Source organism: Arachis hypogaea, chromosome 6 (genome assembly GCF_003086295.3).
Source record: "Arachis hypogaea cultivar Tifrunner chromosome 6, arahy.Tifrunner.gnm2.J5K5, whole genome shotgun sequence".
NCBI classification, from domain to species: Eukaryota; Viridiplantae; Streptophyta; class Magnoliopsida; order Fabales; family Fabaceae; genus Arachis; species Arachis hypogaea.
In genome coordinates this window covers 41,454,398-41,461,550 of record NC_092041.1, presented here as the reverse complement: position 1 = coordinate 41,461,550, position 7,153 = coordinate 41,454,398, and the positions used below count along the sequence as shown (strand labels likewise).

Below are 7,153 nucleotides of genomic sequence, written 5' to 3'. Positions count from 1 at the left end.
TTTATTGAAAATCCTTTGATCACTACAACTAGAATTATACACTCGTTGATCTCAAGTATCCTTGGGAGACGACCCGGGAGTCAAATACCCTCGATTTTGAATTGGTTTTGAATTGTGACACATCCTTTAGATTAAACAATTTAATTTGGGAATCAATTGTTGGTTTGGACTATGCTACCAATGAATCGATTCTTGTTTTTATTGATTCTAAACCAGCAATAATTCTCTTATCATATTTTGGCGCCGTTGCCGGGGAGATCACTTTAAGTGCAATGAGTGCTATAATTTTGGTTGTTGTAAATATGTGAATAGTGTGAATACTTGATTTTGGTTTGCTACTTGGCACTAATTCTAGATACTATTTCTCTCCCTAGTAGTCTTAGTAGTTGTTGATTGTTAAGTTAGTTCATGTTTACTTGCTTCTTTTTGTTTTGCTTTTCATAATTGCATGCTTTCATTGCCTCCTCAGTTGAATGACACGGTCACTTCCAGACCTGAGCTTGGCCACTTTTGATCCATAAATTTAAAGAACTTTAACTCGTATAAGGCAAGCTCGGCGCCGGCTAGCTTTTGTGAATAGTGAATCGGGCTCTCTTGAGGAGCACACCAATTCACTATCACCATAAACCCCTGACCATCATTCTTCAATCAATGAGGAGACTTTATATTCATCTATGGAGAGTACTGAAGTTTCTTTGAGTGACTCAGGTGACACCATCATGGCGGATCCACCACGTAGAATCACCTTGAAAGAGGCCGGAGCTCCTAATCTTAACTTACAACTGCTTCAAATCCTGTATCCGGCTTTGGATCTGAATTTTGAGATCAAGTATGGCACGATAAACTTACTCTCCAAATACAATGGACTACACGGGGAAGATCCTCTGAAGCATCTAAAGGATTTTCAAGTTGCATGCGCCACTGCGAGAAGACATGGGGCAGATGAAGCAGCAACGTTGGTCTTCGCTTTCCCTTTCTCTTTGGAAGGAAAAGTGAAGGAGTGGTTTTATACTCAACTGGGAGAAGTGAGATCCAATTGGGACTCGCTGCATAATAAATTTTTGGAAAGTTCTACCCTCCTCAGAAAACAGACAAGCTGTGAAGAGACATCTCTTGCATTGCGCAATGAGATGGGGAGACTTTATATGAGTAATGGGAGAGATTCAAGAAGTTGCTGGAGGCTTGCCCTCACCACCATATTGACGAGTTGGTACGTATCAGCTATTTTTGTCAATGGATGCACCACCAAGACAAGCTTCTCCTAGATGCCGCAAGCAGAGGATCCCTCACCAAAAACAAGACCGCTGCGAAAGCATAGGAAGTTATCTCGGACTTAGCGGACTCAACTCAACACTCAAGGGCAAGAAGTCCACAACCAAAAGCTGTGAGTGAAGTTTCTCCTTCTCGAGATGCTATTTTGACTAAGACCCTCGGTGAAATGACAATTTTGTTGAGACAAATCACCCAAGGGCAACAAATCCCTCAAGCTTTGATAATCGCTCCACCTCAACCTACAAGGATCGAAGGACCACCAAGAATATGTGGTGTTTGTACTTGTAATACCCATTACACTGATGAGTGCCCTCAACTCCAAAAGGACACTACATTGGCGGTAGCCAACCCTTATCCACAAAGGCCCAATTACAATTAAGGATCCCACCAACATGGAGGAAATCAGAGCCAAGGATGGAGGGATAACTCAAAACAAAGGTGGAACCAAGCTCCTCAAGCTCATCCCAACCAAAACGCGCAAGCCTACTACCATCAACATCCTCAAGGTCAACCATAATACCAACAACCCTACCAACAATCCTACCAACAACCCCCACAATCTCAACCTCAAGCAAGATATCAATACCCAAATAGTAGGTCTAACCCTCCTCAAGTCAACCAAGACCTTCCTTCCAATCAACCTCACATGAATGACATAATTCACACCTTCATGCAAGAGCAATGGGAGTTTCACAAGAAACAAGAAACATATATGGCTACTATAGCCAAAGCTCTCTCCCATTTGACTCTCCCTCCTTAAACCACACAAAACACCCAACAAGCCTCAACTTCTAGTAGCTTACCCTCTCAACCCCAACCCAATCCTAAGGGAAGCATCAATGCCATTACCCTTAGGAGTGGCACCAAGTTGGATGAGATTGGTGTTGTGCCTATAAATTTGAGTAAGGAGACAAACAATGAAGAGGTAGGAGATGAAGTGGAAGTGATGAGAGGTGAGGATAAAAATGTTGACAAAGGTGAGGAAGAACCACTCAAGGTCAAGGAGCCAAAGAGGAAGAATTTGCTTGAAGAGCCTATGCCCATTCCATTTCCAACTTTGGTCAAGAAGGCTAAAAAGTAAGAAGAACTTGACCCCAGCATGGTGGAAGTTTTTAAGAAGGTTGAAGTCACCGTCCCTCTCTTTCAAGCCATTCAACAAGTGTCCAAATATGCCAAGTTCCTCAAGGACGTTTGCACTCACAAAGATAAACTTGGCGAGCTCAACAAAAAGCCGGTAGATGATTCTATCTCTTCTTTACTTCCTGAAAAATGCAATGATTCCGGCCCATGTTTGGTTACTTGTTTGATTTGTGGGATGAAGTTCATGGATTGTATGTGTGATTTGGGGGCGTGCATAAGTATTATGCCACTCTCCATTTATGAAAGATTGAACTTGTCACCCCTAAAGAGGACCAGGGCAAGATTTGTGTTAACCGATAAGAGCATTGTATCAGTTGTGGAGATTGCGGAAAATGTCCTAGTCAACATCCAAGGATTACTGATGAACCACTATTTTGTGATTCATATTGTGTTTAATTGTGTGGTTTTATCAAGTCTTCACCCACTTATTCATATGATTTGTATGTATTTACAATTCCTTCCTAAAAATATTCTCTGATTAAAAACTTGCTTCCTTAGACCTCTTTGTTGTATATTTTTATCTTCCTTTTTACCATTCGATGCCGTGATATGTGTGTTAAGTATTTCAGGCTTCATAGGGTAGGAATGGCATAAGGAATGAAGAGGAAGCATGCAAAAATGGAAGGAACACAAAGAATTGAGGAGACGACCAGCGAGAAGTCACGCGGTCGCATGGCTGACGCGACAGCGTGAAACAGAAGAAATCACAGTGATGCGCTCGCGTGCCTGACGCAACCGCGCAGATTGGAAGCTGCATGAACGACGCGAATGCATGGATGACGTGCACGCGTGGTACGAGAAACGCTGAGTGACGCGAACGCCTGGACGATGCGACCGCATGACGTGCACGATCTGCAGAATTTCAAAAATCGCTGGCAAAGTTTCTGGGCCGCATTTCAACCCAGTTTTTGGCCCATAATTACATATTAGAGCCAGGAAACATGCAGAGACGGAGAACAACATTCATTCTACATAATTTTTAGTTTTTAGATCTGAATTTACTCCTCCCCTAGGTTTTTTCACTTTAACATTCATAATTAGGATTTTGAAGATTTTGGCTTTAGCTTTGGAGAAGAGTCTACCTACGGTACTAGTCACTATAGTTTGTTATTTACTTTTCATTTATTCTTCCATATTCTTAATTCCTCCAAAGTTGACATTGGATTATTTTCACAAGTTATTAATATAGAACTATTTTTATTTTTAATTAATCCCTTTCATTATTATTTATTATGTCTTCTTTTATTTTCCCCATTGATTCTGTGAAGTCTATAATTATGATGAGTGAGTAGTTCCATAACTTGATTGGGAGATGATTGAAAGGAAACCTTGAGTTGAATTACTCAAGAGAGAAATTGTAATTGGGTTTATTGTTGGATCACCCTCTAGTCATTGACACTAGCCCTTCCCAAGGGAGAGGATTAGGACTTGTGACTGGAAATAGCTTTCCAACTTGCTTGACTTTCCTTTACCTAGTAAAGGATAAGTAAGCAGAGCAACCTTCGATTATCAATTAATCTTGAGAGTACTTCAACAAGAATAGGGCTTCCAACTAATCTACTCCCAGTCAAGGCTTTTAGTTAAATTATCTAAATTCTCTGATTTAATTTCCTGTTTATCAACTCAACCATTTTTTGAAAACACCTGATTAATAAAATAGCATATCTTTCTGCAACTCGTTGGGAGACGACCTGGGATTCATACTCCCAGTATTTTAATTTCAATATTGTGACAACCCTTCTAAATTGATAAGCGGATTTTCGGCTGGTTAAAGACTGTACTTGCAACGTATATCTTATAATAATTTCTTAACTCGCCAATTTTCGCCACGTCAATTTTTGGCGCCGTTGCCGGGGAGTTGCAATAGTGTGCTAATTTATTGATTGGAATTTATTTAATTGCAATTTTTCTTTTTATTTTATTACTATGAGCTGGACGTTTCTTTTGTTAAATGACGCGTTCACTTCCTGATCCAAGCTTGCCAGTATTTGACCCTGAGATTGAAAGAACTATTTCACGTATAAGGCAAGCTCGGCGTCAGCTAGTCCTCTTTGAGGACGAACCTGAAACGTTATCTAAGGAAGAAATAAGCTCCCTCTCTATTGATCCAGTTGATTTACGTGCAGGTGACATGGCAGCACCTAGGAGAGTCACTATCCAGGAAGAAGGAGCCCCTGATTTTACACTACAACCATTCCAAGTACACCACCCAGCAGTGGCTGTGGATTTTGAAATAAAGTCTTCACTACTCAACTTGATGCCCAAGTTTCATGGTTTACTTGCTCAAGAGCCTATCAAGCACCTTAGGAATTTTCAGACAGCTTGCTCTACTGTTAAGTGTGATGGTACTGACGAAACTTCTATTCTGCTAAAAGCTTTCCCATTCTCTCTTGAGGGTAAGGCAAGAGAATGGTACTACACTCAACTCGGAATAACTATTTCCAACTGGGATACGCTTAAAAGAGAATTTTTGGAGAAATTCTTTCCAGCTGAGGTTGCTGATAAACTGAGGAAAGACATGTCCATGATCGTTCAGGATGAATCTGAGACTCTGAATGAATACTTGGAACACTTAAATAATCTTTTAGAAGCATGTCCCCACTATATGATTGACAAGATAGTGTTGCTTGGCTACTTTACACAGGGCATGAAATCTCAAGATAGGACCTCATTAGAAGGTGCTAGCAATGGGTCTATGAAAATGTACAAGACTACGGAAGAAGCATGGCAATTGATCAGCGACTTAGCTGAATCTACTAGAATCACAGGCAGAAACAAAGTCGGTTAAGAGCCATTGCAGAGGTATCCACTAGCAAAGAAACTGCTGCTATAACTCAGAGCTTATGTGAAATGACCAACTTACTGAAGCAGATGCAGCTAAGTCAACAACAAGCTCAGCAAGTTCAACCTTCTCCATCACAGCACAGCCAATAGTTGGTTCCACAAAGAGTAAGCATAATCTGTGCAGATTACAGTCATTATATTAATGAGTGTCTGCAACTCCAACCGGAAGACCACACTGTGGCAGCCACTCACAACTTCTATGACCGCCCCAACCAAGGGTACAATCAAGGTGGCAGCTACAACCATGGATGGCAGGATAACTCCAACCAAGGTTGGAGGGATGATGAGCGGATAATTTGTACGCTTTTTGGCATTATTTTTAGTATGTTTTTAGTATGATCTAGTTAGTTTTTAGTATATTTTTATTAGTTTTTAGTTAAAATTCACTTTTCTGGACTTTACTATGAGTTTGTGTGTTTTTCTGTGATTTCAGGTATTTTCTGGCTGAAATTGAGGGACCTGAGCAAAAATCTGATTCAGAGGCTAAAAAGGACTGCAGATGCTATTGGATTCTGACCTCCCTGCACTCGAAGTGGATTTTCTGGAGCTACAGAAGCCCAATTGGCGCGCTCCAAACGGAGTTGGAAAGTAGACATCCTGGGCTTTCCAGCAATATATGATAGTTTATACTTTGCCCAAGATTTGATGGCCCAAACTGGCGTTCAAAGTCACCATCAGAATTTCCAGCGTTAAACGCCGGAACTGGCACCAAAGTGGGAGTTAAACGCCCAAAATGGCACAAAAGCTGGTGTTTAACTCCAAGAAGAGTCTCTACACGAAAATGCTTCAATGCTCAGCCCAAGCACACACCAAGTGGGCCCGGAAGTGGATTTTTATGTCATTTACTCATCTCTGTAAACCCTAGGCTACTAGTTCTCTATAAGTAGGACCTTTTACTATTGTATTTTCATCTTGGTTCTTCTGGTTCCCTCTCTGGGACCGAAGCCAATAATCACACTATCACTTATGTATTTTCAACGGTGGAGTTTCTACACACCATAGATTAAGGTGTGGAGCTCTGTTGTACCTCGAGTATTAATGCAATTACTATTGTTCTTCTATTCAATTCCGCTTGTTCTTGTTCTAAGATATCACTTGTTCTTCAACTTGATGAATGTGATGATCCGTGACACTCATCATCATTCTCACCTATGAACGTGTGCCTGACAACTGATGGTATTTTTGTGGAAAAATAAATTTCCAACACACATATCCAACCGGCAAGTGTACCGGGTCGCATCAAGTAATAATAACTCACATGAGTGAGGTCGATCCCACAGGGATTGATGGATCAAGCAATTTTAGTGGGTGATTAGTTTAGTCAAGCTAACATTGAAGTGAATTTGGATGAAGTGTAGCCAACAGAAAGTAAATTGGAAGGAAATTAAAAGATGCAGAAAATAAAATTGCAGGAAACTTAAATAACAAGAAAGTAAAATAGCTGAAACTTAAATTGCAAGAAATATAAATTGCATCAAATGTAAAGGGGGCTGGGGTGCTAGCAATTAAATGAAAGCAGTAGATCCAAGCTTAGAACAATTGCAAGGAAATTAAATTGCAGGAAAAGTAAATTCAAGGTCACAGTAGCTTAAATGTAAATTGCAGAAGAACACAAGTGCAGGAAATTAAATTGGGAGCAATGAGATGCAACAAAGAGACATAGATCATTTTTCAAGTCTCAAAGTGAAACTAACAATTTCAATGAAACAGTAAAAACAGAAGGAAAGCCAAGAGCTCAATTGCTCACTTGACCAAAACAGAAACAAAATTCAACTCAATTGTGAAACTCAGAAAAGAAATTCAAGATCTCAGGGAATCAATGAGACTAGAGAACAAGTCTAGATCTCAAGCCCTTCCTTGATCAATTCAGAGAACAATTTGCAGAAGAAAGAAGAAA

The 7,153-nt window shown here is 40.3% G+C and overlaps 1 non-coding gene across 1 annotated transcript; it reads right to left on the bottom strand.

The window, feature by feature from the left end:
* Positions 1-1,093: 1,093 nt before the first annotated feature.
* LOC112699611 (small nucleolar RNA R71) lies at positions 1,094-1,200 on the bottom strand. The gene has a single exon (XR_003152555.1). It is a non-coding gene; the product is annotated as a small nucleolar RNA R71 (small nucleolar RNA).
* Positions 1,201-7,153: the final 5,953 nt, after the last annotated feature.